The sequence below is a fragment of the Triticum aestivum genome, chromosome 5A (assembly GCF_018294505.1).
Source record: "Triticum aestivum cultivar Chinese Spring chromosome 5A, IWGSC CS RefSeq v2.1, whole genome shotgun sequence".
Lineage (NCBI taxonomy): Eukaryota > Viridiplantae > Streptophyta > Magnoliopsida > Poales > Poaceae > Triticum > Triticum aestivum.
This window is the reverse complement of record NC_057806.1, coordinates 693,507,215-693,521,300: the sequence shown is the minus strand read 5'-3', so window position 1 is coordinate 693,521,300 and position 14,086 is coordinate 693,507,215.

The window sequence follows — 14,086 nt, the reverse complement described above, 5'->3', positions numbered from 1 at the left end:
CAACCGGGACTAAAGGGTGGCATTGGTCCCGGTTGATGCCACGAACCGGTACCAATGCACCCCTTTAGTCCCGGTTGGTGGCACCAACCGGGACCAAAGGCCTTGTGCTGGAACTGGCGCGGTGCGGTGGGATGTTTAGTCCCACCTCGCTAGTCGAGAGGCTTCGACAGTGGTTTATAAGCGCTGCTGAGCTGACCACTTCGAGCTCCTCTCAAATGCAGGCTTACGGGCCTAAAGTCACTTTATCTGCCTGTGGGCCTACTGGGCCTCCTGCGGGCCTGAATCCTGGCCCATGCTAGGGTTTCTAGTCATATTCAGGCCGTGGGGGCCCAGTAGGTGGCACTTTTTTCGACTTTTTTGTTTTCTTTGTTGCTTTATTTATTTTATTTTGTTTCTACTTATAACAAAATACTTAATGTTGCTATTTTTATTTTTTTCCAGTTTTTTTTGCTTTTTGCATTATTTATTTTCTTTTGTTTTTTTCCTTTTTTAATTTTTTTTCTTTTAGGTCAGCAAAATTATAAACTTTCTGTTAGTGCCATTAGTTTTAGAAAAATTATAAACTTTCTGTTGGTGCCATTAGTTTTCAAATTTGAATAGTTAAAATTTGAATTGTTTGAAATTTGTGTGAATCACAAGTTTGTGATTAACTTTACTATAAAAATAGTTTTTTTCTCGTTTTTTTGTTTTGTTTTTTGTATTATTTATTTTCTTTTGTTTTTTGCTTTAATTTTTAATTCTTTTTTGCTTTTAGGTTAGCAAAATTATAAACTTTCTGTTAGTGCCATTAGTTTTAGAAAAATTATAAAATTTCTGTTAGTGCCATTAGTTTTCAAATTTGAATTGTTTGAAATTTGTGTGAATCACAAGTTTGTGATTAACTTATTAAAAAATGAGCATAGATGCGCTTATAGAGAAAATTCAACCTAAATTCATAGTAAATTTCTATGAATTTCAGAGAAATTCACTCTGAATTTAGGTTAAACTTTTCTCTATAAGGGCATCTATTTTCACTTTGAGAGGAGCTCAACAAGGCAGAGAGGGAAGGGCTTATAAACCGGTGCGAGCCCCCTTCGGTTGGCGAGGTGGGACTAAGCTCGGCCCGCAACGAGGACCAACCCTTTAGTCCCGGTTTGCACAAACCGGGACTAATGGTCATGGGCCAAGGCGAGGAGCATTGGTCCCGGTTGGTGCCATGAATCGGGACCAATGCCCCCTTTAGTCCCGGTTGGAGGTACCAACCGGGACCAAAGGCCTTGTGCTGCCCCACGTCAAAAGTTTAGTACCACCTCGCTAGCTGAGAGCGCTCGAGAGTGGTTTATAAGCGCTGCTGCGCCCACCCTCTCGAGCTCCTCTCAATTGTACGCTTTCGGGCCTAACCATACGCTGTGTGCCTGTGGGCCTATTGGGCCACCTGCGGGCCTGAATCCTGGCCCATGGTAGGGTTTCTAGTCGTATTCAGGCCGTGGGGGCCCAGTAGATGGCACATTTTTTTGTTTTCTTTGTTGCTTTATTTATTTTATTTTGTTTCTACTTACAACAAAATACTTATTGTTTTTATTTTTATTTATTTTATTAAAGTTTATTTTTAATTATTTTTCTTTTAGGTCACAAAAATTATAAAATTTCTGTTAGTGCCATTAGTTTTCAAATTTGAATAGTTAAAATTTGAATTCTTTGATATTTGTGTGAGTCACAAGTTTGTGATTAACTTTACTATAAAAATAGTTTTTTTCCAGTTTTTTTGTTTTGTTTTTTGCATTATTTATTTTCTTTTATGTTTTGCTTTATTTTTTAACACTTTTTGCTTTTAGGTCAGAAAAATTATAAACTTTCTGTTAGTGTCATTAGTTCTAGAAAACTTATAAACTTTCTGTTAGTGCCATTAGTTTTCAAATTTAAGTAGTTAAAATTTGAATTCTTTGAAATTTGTTGCTTTATTTATTTTATTTTGTTTCTACTTACAACAAAATACTTATTGTTTTTATTTTTATTTATTTTATTAAAGTTTATTTTTAATTATTTTTCTTTTAGGTCACAAGAATTATAAACTTTCGGTTAGTGCCATTAGTTTTCAAATTTGAATAGTTAAAATTTGAATTCTTTGATATTTGTGTGAATCACAAGTTTGTGATTAACTTTACTATAAAAATAGTTTTTTTCCAGTTTTTTTGTTTTGTTTTTTGCATTATTTATTTTCTTTTATGTTTTGCTTTATTTTTTAACACTTTTTGCTTTTAGGTCAGAAAAATTATAAACTTTCTGTTAGTGCCATTAGTTCTAGAAAACTTATAAACTTTCTGTTAGTGCCATTAGTTTTCAAATTTAAGTAGTTAAAATTTGAATTCTTTGAAATTTGTTGCTTTATTTATTTTATTTTGTTTCTACTTACAACAAAATACTTATTGTTTTTATTTTTATTTATTTTATTAAAGTTTATTTTCAATTATTTTTCTTTTAGGTCACAAGAATTATAAACTTTCTGTTAGTGCCATTAGTTTTCAAATTTGAATAGTTAAAATTTGAATTCTTTGATATTTGTGTGAATCACAAGTTTGTGATTAACTTTACTATAAAAATAGTTTTTTTTCCAGTTTTTTGTTTTGTTTTTTGCATTATTTATTTTCTTTTATGTTTTGCTTTATTTTTTAACACTTTTTGCTTTTAGGTCAGAAAAATTATAAACTTTCTGTTAGTGCCATTAGTTTTAGAAAAATTATAAACTTTCTGTTAGTGCCATTAGTTTTCAAATTTAAGTAGTTAAAATTTGAATTCTTTGAAATTTGTGTGAATCACAAGTTTGTGATTAAATTTACTATAAAAATAGTTTTTTCCAGTTTTTAGATTTGTTTTTTGCATTATTTATTTTCTTTTGTTTTTTGCTTTATTTTTTAATTCTTTTTGCTTTTAGGTCAGAAAAATTATAAAATTTCTGTTAGTGCCATTAGTTTTAGAAAAATTATAAACTTTCTTTTAGTGCCATTAGTTTTCAAATTTGAATAGTTAAAATTTGAATAATGGTATTACGAGGGCCGAACCATAAGACATTAAAGCATTTCAAATGAAGTCTGAAAAAGTTGAAAGTTGGCATGGTATCATAATTTCACCCACATAGCATGTGCATGTACAAAACGGACAATGGTATCATACTCGTCTGTTACAAGGTCGGCATGGTATCATCATAATAGTTACGGGAGAAAGTCTTCACTTTTTCTTCGCTTGTGTCATTTGCTTATTGCGCCGTAACCATGGATAATCTTCACCGTTTATCAGGATGCTTGGGTCAGCCTTGACTTTGAAGGGAGGAATTTCATGAAACTTTTCATAATCTTCAGACATGTCTGTCTTGCCCTCCACTCCCACGATGTCCCTTTTTCCTGAAAGAACTATGTGGCGCTTTGGCTCATCGTATGATGTATTCGCTTCCTTATCTTTTCTTTTTCTTGGTTTGGTAGACATGTCCTTCAAATAGATAACCTGTGCCACATCATTGGCTAGGACGAACAGTTCGTCTGCATACGCAAGATTGTTGAGATCCATCAGTGTCAATCCGTACTGTGGGTCTACCTGTACCCCGCCTCCTGACAGATTGACCCATTTGCACTTAAACAAAGGGACCTTAAAATCATGTCCGTAGTCAAGTTCCCATATGTCCACTATGTAACCATAATATGTGTCATTTCCCCTCTTGGTTGCTGCATCAAAGCGGACACCGCTGTTTTGGTTGGTGCTCTTTTGATCTTGGGCGATCGTGTAAAATGTATTCCCATTTATCTCGTATCCTTTGTAAGTCAATACAGTCACAGATGGTCCCCTGGACAACAAGTACAGCTCATCACAAACAGTGTTGTCACCTCTGAGACGTGTTTCCAACCAACTGCTGAAAGTCCTGATGTGTTCACATGTAATCCAGTCGTCGCACTGCTCCGGGTGTTTGGAGCGCAGACTGTTCTTGTGTTCATCGACATACGGGGTCACCAAGATAGATTTCTGTAGAACTGTGTAGTGTGCTTGAGACCAAGAATATCCGTCCCTACATATTATTGAGGCCCCTCCCAGCGTGCCTTTTCCAGTCAGTCTCCCCTCATACCGCGATTTAGGGAGACCTATCTTCTTAAGGCCAGGAATGAAGTCAACACAAAACACAATGACATCCTCTGTTTGATGGCCCATGGAGATGCTTCCTTCTGGCCTAGCGCGGTTACGGACCTATTTCTTTAGGACTCCCATGAACCTCTCAAAGGGGAACATATTGTGTAGAAATACGGTCCCCAGAATGACAATCTCGTCGACTAGATGAACTAGGACGTGCGTCATGATATTGAAGAAGGATGGTGGGAACACCAGCTCGAAACTAACAAGACATTGTGCCACATCACACCTTAGCCTTGGTGCGATTTCTGGATCGATCACCTTCTGAGAGATTGCATTGAGGAATGCACATAACTTCACAATGGCTAATCAGACGTTTTCCGGTAGAAGCCCCCTCAATGCAACCGGAAGCAATTGCGTCATAATCACGTGGCAGTCATGAGACTTTAGGTTCTGGAACTTTTTCTCTGGCATATTTATTATTCCCTTTATATTTGACGAGAAGCTAGTCGTGACCTTCATACTGAGCACACATTCAAAGAAGATTTCTTTCTCTTCTTTCGTAAGAGCGTAGCTGGCAGGACCTTTATACTGCTTCGGAGGCATGCCGTCTTTTTCGTGCAAACGTTGCAGGTCCTCCCATGCCTCACGTGTATCTTTTGTCTTCCCATACACGCCCAAGAAGCCTAGCAGGTTCACGCAAAGGTTCTTCGTCACGTGCATCACGTCGATTAAAGAGCGGACCTCTAGGTCTTTCTAGTAGGGTAGGTCCCAAAATATAGATTTCTTCTTCCACATGGGTGCGTGCCCCTCAGCGTCATTCGGAACAGCTAGTCCACCGGGACCCTTTTTAAAGATTACGTGTAAATCATTGACCATAGCAAGTACGTGATCACCGGTACGCATGGCGGGCTTCTTCCGGTGATCTGCGTCGCCTTTGAAATGCTTGCCTTTCTTTCGACATTGATGGTTGGTCGGAAGAAATCGACGATGGCCCAAGTACACATTCTTCCTGCATTTGTCCAGGTATATACTTTCAGTTTCTTCTAAACAGTGTGTGCATGCGTGGTATCCCTTGTTTGTCTGTCCTGAAAGGTTACTGTGAGCGGGCCAATCATTGATGGTTACAAACAGAACACGTGCAGGTTAAATTCCTCCCGTTTGTGCTCATCCCACGTACGTACACCGTTTCCATTCCACAGCTGTAAAAGTTCTTCAACTAATGGACTTAGGAACACATCAATGTCGTTTCCGGGTTGCTTAGGGCCTTGGATGAGAATTGGCATCATAATGAACTTCCGCTTCATGCACATCCAAGGAGGAATTAGGTTATACATACATAGAGTCACGGGCCAGGTGTTGTGATTGCTCCTCTGCTCCCCGAAAGGATTAATGCCATCCGCGCTTAAACCAAACCATACGTTCCTTTGGTCACTTGCAAACTCAGACCCGTCAGCGGGTGCTCTCGACTTCCCGTCTTTCTTACGGTCCTCACTATGCCATCGCATCAACTTGGCATGCTCTTCGTTTCTGAACAGACGTTTCAACTGTGGTATTATAGGAGCATACCGCATCACTTTCGCAGGAACCCTCTTCCTGGGGGGCTTGCCGTCAACATCACCAGGGTCATCTCGTCTGATCTTATACGGCAATGCACCGCATACCGGGCATGCGTTCATATCCTTGTACACACCGCGGTAGAGGATGCAGTCATTAGGGCATGCATGTATCTTGTGCACCTCCAATCCTAGAGGGCATACGACCTTCTTTGCTGCATATGTACTGTCGGGCAATTCGTTGTCCTTTGGAAGCTTCTTCTTCAATATTTTCAGTAGCTTCTCAAATCCTTTGTCAGGTACAGCATTCTCTGCCTTCCACTGCAGCAATTCCAGTACGGTACTGAGCTTTGTGTTGCCATCTTCTCGATTGGGGTACAGCCCTTTTTTGTGATCCTCTAACATGCGATCGAACTTCAGCTTCTCTCCTTTTGACTTTCGCATTGCGTCCTTGCATCGACAATGACCCGGCGGAGATCATCATCATCGGGCACATCGTCTGGTTCCTCATGATCTTCAACAGCTTCCCCCGTTGCAGCATCATTGGGCACATCGGCTGGTTCCTCTTGATCTTCAGCAGCTTCCCCCGTTGCAGCATCACCGTATTCAGGGGGCACATAGTTATCATCGTCCTCTTCTTCTTCACCGTCTTCCATCATAACCCCTATTTCTCCGTGCCTCGTCCAAACATTATAGTGTGGCATGAAACCATTGTAAAGCAGGTGGGTGTGAAGGATTTTCCGGTCAGAGTAAGACTTCGTATTCCCACATTTAGGGCATGGACAACACATAAAACCATTCTGCTTGTTTGCCTCAGCCACTTCGAGAAAATCATGCACGCCCTTAATGTACTCGGAGGTGTGTCTTCACCGTACATCCATTGCCGGTTCATCTGCGTGCATTATATATAATTAAGTGTGTCAAAAACCATTACAGAACATCATGAATAGATAATTAAGTGACCAAATTAATAGAAGTTCATCATCACATTAAAACCAAAGTACATACATAGTTCTCATCTAACAACATATAGCTCTCCAGAGCATCTAATTAATTAAACCATACATTGAAACTATGTAAAACATTTCAATGCGAAAACAAATGCGATCATAATCGCAATCAAGGTAACAATTGATCCAACGGCATAATGATACCAAGCCTCAGTATGAATGGCATATTTTCTAATCTTTCTCATCTTCAACCGCATTGCATCCATCTTGATCTTGTGATCATCGACGACATCCGCAACATACAACTCCAATGTCATCTTCTCCTCCTCAATTTTTTTATTTTTTCCTTCAAGTAATTGTTTTCTTCTTCAACTAAATTTAACCTCTCGACAATAGGGTCGGTTGGAATTTCCGGTTCAACTACCTCCTAGATAAATAAAATCTATGTCACGTTGGTCGGCATAATTGTCATAAAGAATAAATGAACCAGATAGTTATAAAAAGATAACATATACCACATCCGAATCATAGCCAGGACGAGGGCCGACGGGGGCGGATACCAAAACCATCGCACTATATAATAACAAGCAATAATAGAAGTAAGAAAATTAGATAAGTATCTATCTAAAGTAAGAATTTTTTTCTTTCAGAAAGAAGATAAGAACAAGAGGCTCACCACGGTGGTGCTGGCGGCGAGATCGGTGCGGGCGATCGATGGCGGTGAAGACGGGAATGGGACGTGACGGGCCGCTAAACCTAGACAAATCTCGAGGAAAATGGAGCTTTGAGGTCGAGCTTCAAGAGGAGAAAGCTTAACTAGTGTGGCTCGGGCATTTTATCGAACACCTCATGTGCATAGGAGGTGAGCTAGAGCACCACAAAGCCCTCCCCTCGCTGGCCAGAGAAAAACAAAGCACCGGGGTGCTCTGCTCGCAGGTGAGGGGTATATATAGACACCTCATTGGTCCCGGTTCGTGGCATGAACCGGGACTAAAGGGAAGCCTGTGGTCCCGGTTCAAGCCACCAACCAGGACTAATGGTGGTGGTCCAGGAGCGAGGCCCATTGGTCCCGGTTCGTCCCACCAACCGGGACCAAAGGGGCATGATGAACCGGGACCAATGCCCCCACGAGGCCCGGCAGGCCCCTGGCCTCACGAACCGGGACCAATGCCCCCATGGGTCCCGGTTCTGGATTGAATCGGGACTAATGGGCTGACCCGACCTGAACCAAAAGCCCTCTTTTCTACTAGTGGAGGCTAGCAATGATGGAAGGGTGAGAGTGCGTAATATCCATGGACTCACATTATTCATAAAGAACCCATATACTTATTACAAAAGTTTATTAGCCCTCCAAGAAAAATACTACTACACATGCCCCTAGGGGGATAGATTGGTAGGAAAATACCATCGCTCGTCCCCGACCGCCACTCATAAGGAAAGCAATCAAAGAACACCCCATTCTTCAAATTTTTCACACAACGTTTACCATACGTGCATGCTACGGGACTTGCCAAACTCAACACAAGTATTTCTCAATTTCACAATTACTCAACTAGCACAACTCTAATATTACCACCATTATATCTCAAAACAATTATGAAGTACTCATAGTATTCAATTCACTTTATATGAAAGTTTTTATTTTATCTGTCGTGGAATTGTCACGGCAGATGTCCTAGGTGTCAGGACTTAGTCGCGAGGCCAACGCATCTATGTGGTAGCTTGAGAGGGGTTGAGCGGGACGAGAGACGCGATGTTTTACCCTGGTTCGGCCCCTCACGATGGAGGTAAAAGCCTACATCCTGCTTCATTGATATTGATGATGATGATCACAGTTACAAGAGTGCTCTATCTCGAGAGCTATTGTCTAAACCTAACTTGTCCAACTTGTGGAACTTGTGAATCTTGTCCCCTTTTGGGGAGCCCTGCCCCTCCTTATATATGTTGGAGGGGCGGGTTACATGTAGAGTCCTATTAGGATTAGGACTAGTCTATCTCTAATACAAACCGGATATAAGTCCAGGTCTTAACTCCTTGTAAGATAAATGTTCCTCATGCCTTTCCTCTTAAACCGGCCCACCATTAACATAAATCGTCCTGCTGGGCCTTGGGCCTTGTCATCCATCTGAAACACGCGCCGGGTCACCAATGAGTCTTTAGGCTCGTGAATCGTCATACCAGTGAACCACCAGACACGTAAGTCGCCAATCCTCTAGCGGTTTACCAATGAAACACCTAGTCCGGCCGGGTTACACTCCCGGCCGGTTTATGCCGCGGGGTATATCCCTGACATTAACCCCCAAGTTTAGCTTGGATTTATCCATGGTAAACTTATGCTGCAAAATAAACACGAGAACAAATTTGTCAGGTTGTGCTCCGGGTTAAGAATTCTTCTAAACCGGTATCTGATCACCCTTAAGTCCTTGTTATTTCCTCCTTCTGGGAAGTCCGGGTCAACAGACCAGCTTCATAATCAATTTGCCGACATTGGTTTTTCACAGAGAAATATTTTGAAGAATAACTCCTTTGACTCAGCTCCCAAAGCGCCGGTTTAAGAAATATGGGTCTTGAAATACTTATCTGATAATCAGCCGGTTTGAAGATGTAAAACTTACCGGTTTAATATTACCAAAATGGCCGGTTTATAAATATTGATAGCACCGGGTCATAATTGTTGTCGACACCGGGTCATGTAATTGATCTTCCTGATTTGCTCAAAACTGATAAAATGAAGATGTTCCTCCTTTATATGCATAATACCTATAGCCCCCAAGTCTTAAGAGGAGAACATAGTGATAACTTAAGACTTGCTCCAATAAGTGTTTCAACCTTGAAGAAATCCGGTTTGTTCATCTCAATCATATAAACTGAATACTCCATATATGTAGCCCCCAAGTACCGGGTTGTCATGCTTGCAGCAACCTGGGACTTGTAATTGCTTATAAAAACTTCAATCAGTGTAACCCCCAAGGGCCGGGTCATTATGCAATAATGAGCAGGGACTTTGTAAATATAAGCATGTAGATTTTAGCAGTGATGTGTAGCCCCCAAGGGCCAGCTTAGTAAGATAATACTGAACCGGGACTTAATATATACTTCAATGAAAATAACATCTTATAATGTAGCTTCCATCGTAGGGCTTGAACCCACGTCCACAAGGTTAAGAGCTTTGTGCTTTACCAACTGAGCAATGGATCCTTCAATATTATGGACCAAAACTTGTGTACCTTGAATTGTTGACAGGAGCAATTGGTAGCCCCCAAGGGCCGGCTCATTATAATATTATGAGTCGGGTCTTCAATAAGACTAGTAAAAATGACTTTGCATTAGCCCCCAAGTGTCATAATGCATGCTTGCAGCGACATGAGACTTGCATGTAATCTCAATTTGAATAATGTAGCCCCCAAGTACCGGGTTGTAAGCCTGCAGCGACTCGGGACTATTCCTTCCATTGTAGAATAAATCATATCCTTTGATAAAATAATAGCCATTGCGCTAAAGCGACTTTGAAAACTCAATAATACCGGTTATTAATAACCATAAAAATCCAGCCATGTTGGCTATTCAAGATAATATAATCCAGAGAAAACCTTATTTATTCAATATCATAATGAAAATTCAGCCAAGTTTGGCTATTTGAGTAATATAATCCAATGATTTATAAGCACATGATTCCAATGGCGCAATCCAAATATATATATACTGGCGACTTATAGTCCAAAGCCAGGACGGTTTAACAAACCTGTTTCTGCATACAACAAGTTTAAAGTGTCCTGGCGGTTTACCATCGGACGGGTCATAACGCCCAACATATAACCCGGGTTTATAACCAAGGCTGCACCTAAGAATAATCAAATATGAAATAGATCATACCTGTGACATTGGATCACATCGTTGGTTTACCAACGTTTTTTTAGTAAGGGTGATAACCCAAATCTTGAGTATGATAACTCCCGTCATATTTTGCCGGTTTGTAATAAAACCGTGTCGGGTTATAATAAACACCGGATAATCATCCTGGCAACTTTATAGCCAACGCCAGACCGGGCTAAGAAAACTCCGGTTTATAATTGATTTGTACTAACAACTGATAGTTGAAAGCTTGTGCCGGGTTAAGAAACACCGGACTGATGATTTATAGTCTGGCCGGGTCAATAGACGCCGGTTTACCTTAAAACCATATCAAAGGAGAAGAAACTTTGACAAAAAGCAAATGAAAACTTGTAGTCGAGGCTTTTCAAGGGCTGCCAGGCCCAAACTCGAGGCTTTTCATGGGCTGCCAGGCCGCTGAGTTAAACCATTTGACAAAGCCTTTTAAGATGGCCCTCCAACTAACCAATCATCGTTTTAACTTTGACAAGTTCAGGGTCTCAATGAGAGTAACTGTCAAACGTTCGACGGGTCGTGCCAGGATTACCTGGATAGGAGTGGCTTACTTGATGAAGGTAGGTTAACCCGGGGTTTTAGGTGAATACACCAGGCTTCCAAGCCGTGTGTCGATACCCAGTTACAAGGGTCCTTTCAAACTCTTTGGTATTTGACACAAAGAGCCCCCAAGTAACTTTGTGAGCTGTGGTCAATGGGTGCCTATGTTTGAGTTGTGTGTAGCAACAAGACTCTCTTTGGCCCCTTTGGTGTGAAGCTCCCAAGCTTTGTTGTGGCATGATAGCCGGATTAATGGACAAAACTCCGCTTTGTAAGCTGAAGCCCCCATGTAACCAATAATATGATAAGCCAATAAGGCGGGATACCCATGTTTGAACCGTGCATCATGGCAACAGGTCCTCTTCGGCAACCTTTAACTTTTTGCAAGAGATAAATTCTTCTTGAACCGGAAATTCTTAGACCGGATATTGAGAGCTTCAAAGCTTTGTGGGAGAGAGATGACTCTTCAACCGGATTTTGAACCGGAATCCTTCTTTTTAAGCCGGAAGTTTTTTGACGGCCTTTAAATTTGCACCAATATGATGGTTTAGGGTCCTGCATGAGATAACTTTGCAAGCCGGAGTAATTGCTCTTTTTAAAGAAAGCAATATATAATATAATGGATGGATGTCACCTGATATGCCAGGCCAGTTGATATCCACCGCGAGGTTGATGATCACCATTGTGAAGCTGAAATTAATCATGGGTGAATCCGCCGTGGGAACGGATAGATAAATCGACTGTTGCATTTGTAAACCGGTGCAGACGAGCAAGTTGTCCTCCATGTTGTAAACCGGTGCGGCTGCATGAACCGCCGTGAGGGCAGATGGACGAGTCGTCCATGGCATTTGTAAAGCGGCGCGAGCGGCGAGTCAAACGTGATGTTGTTTAACCGGTGTAGATGCATGAATCGGCAGCAGGTGCGGACGGATGTATTCCGAACATCGGGGCGGCGACTTGCACATATATCCGTCGAGCATCCTAGCATGGACAAACACCAATGCAAAAAGTGATGTTGATGCGCCCCCTTAGGCAACACATTTTCGTAATGTTCCTGCAAAAATATTACAAGACCAAGTAATTTTTCCAGATGAATTAACATATATGATGAAAAACATTGGAAAAATAGCACCTGATTTTTTGTCGGATAAAGCGGACACTGAAAAATATGTTCCAACATGCAAACATGTTTAGAGCAGGCTAGATCACAACAAGTTGAGTCCCACGCATATCAGCGGACAGAGGTATAGCGCCCATGTGTGTCTGTCAACTGTCAGTGACCCGGTGCATGGCGGATGCCATTTAGGTGTGGCAAATTCCAGAAGCTGTAGTAGCTGTAAAGAGCAAAAACTTATGCCTTCTCATTGCGTAAGCGTACTGTCCCAGCACTTCAACTGATCCCAAATAAATCAATGCTTTGTTTCAGTCATAACAGAAGGGTCAGCGTAGCCCTCCACTTTGTCTGATTGCAGCAAAATAGATGCTACTACTCCATCTTGGCTGCAGCGGGCCACGGCCTCGGCGGTTCAGCGGAGGTAGTAAAGCACAACTATGGCGACTCAGAAACAGCAGGCGATTTAGCGGCGGCACTTCATGGTAATAGGGCCGGTTCAAACCGGCGGCAGACACCAGCGAATTGCGGCCATTTGGACGGGGCAGTGGCGATGGCTTGAAGACGAGGTTGTGGCGGCGACCCATTAGAGGTGACTTGGCAAACGGCCAGCTGAAGTGAGGCCATGGCTCAGGCAGGCAACGGCAAACTTGGAAACGGACCGGTGGGTAGCTTTGCGGAGGCCCTTCGGCAGCTTTCGGAGAGGCCGGTGCCTTGATGCCGCAGTGGAGACGGCTGCAAGGTCGGGCCGGCTTGTGGCGCTGCGGTGCGGGTCAGGCCACGAGGGCGACTTGCTATCAGAGGGGAAATGAAGCGGCGGATCACCGAGGCCGCGGTCGAGGTCGGTTTGAAGTTGTGGCGATGGGAGGCAGCGGCGCTCAGCAAAGCGGCGGCTCACAGGCGGTGACTGTGGTCGGGGCGGTTCACCAGCGAACGGCTCAACAAGCAGCCCGAGGCCGGCGGCTCAAGGCCAGGCCGGAAGAGGCGAAGAAGAACGGGGCCAGGCCGGCTCCACGTCCGGGCCAACCCATGGCAGCTCGAGATGAAAACTAAAACCGCGCAACAATGCTCCGGTGGCACCCGCTTGAGACGGAGTTTTAGTCCGTGACTTCCTTCGGGCCATGGTATCCTCCGTATTTCTTTTAGATTAAACAAATTGCAACCGGCTGTCGGCCTCCGTCCATAGATGGGATAAAGAACCCAAACCGTACTAGGATTAGTACTACTAGTCAGATGAGATTGCTTTGAGATTTGATCACGTGAACTACCCCTTGAATTACTCCATGCTTGTGGAAGTAGCAGAAATAGCATATACTGATACGCCTCGGGACTTGATGCACGTGTATATGACCATACGTACGAACGCCCGGATGACTATGCGTCCACGTTTGTGGCATTGGTAATCCGGCTATTTGATGGATTGGCGCAGCAGCAGTGAAGATAACCCGGCGATTTGATGGATTGGCAGCAGCGAAGATCGATTTTCTCTGTCTTGATGTACTGCAAACGCAACCCTAATTTCTTTGATCTCAATTTTGTACACGCCGGCTCCAAAGTTAATCATGCTTCCGGATCATAAAACAATAAACTTGTCGGCTTTTCCTCATCCGACGAAATCGTGAGCTTCTTGAACCCTAGGAGAAATCCCTCCAAGAACTCATCACCACCGTGCGCGAGCCCCACGGTGGGCGCCAACTGTCGTGGAATTGTCACGGCAGATGTCCTAGGTGTCAGGACTTAGTCGCGAGGCCAACGCATCTATGTGGTAGCTTGAGAGGGGTTGAGCGGGACGAGAGACGTGATGTTTTACCCAGGTTCGGCCCCTCACGATGGAGATAAAAGCCTACATCCTGCTTCATTGATATTGATGATGATGATCACGGTTACAAGAGTGCTCTATCTCGAGAGCTATTGTCTAAACCTAACTTGTCCAACTTGTGAAACTTGTGAAT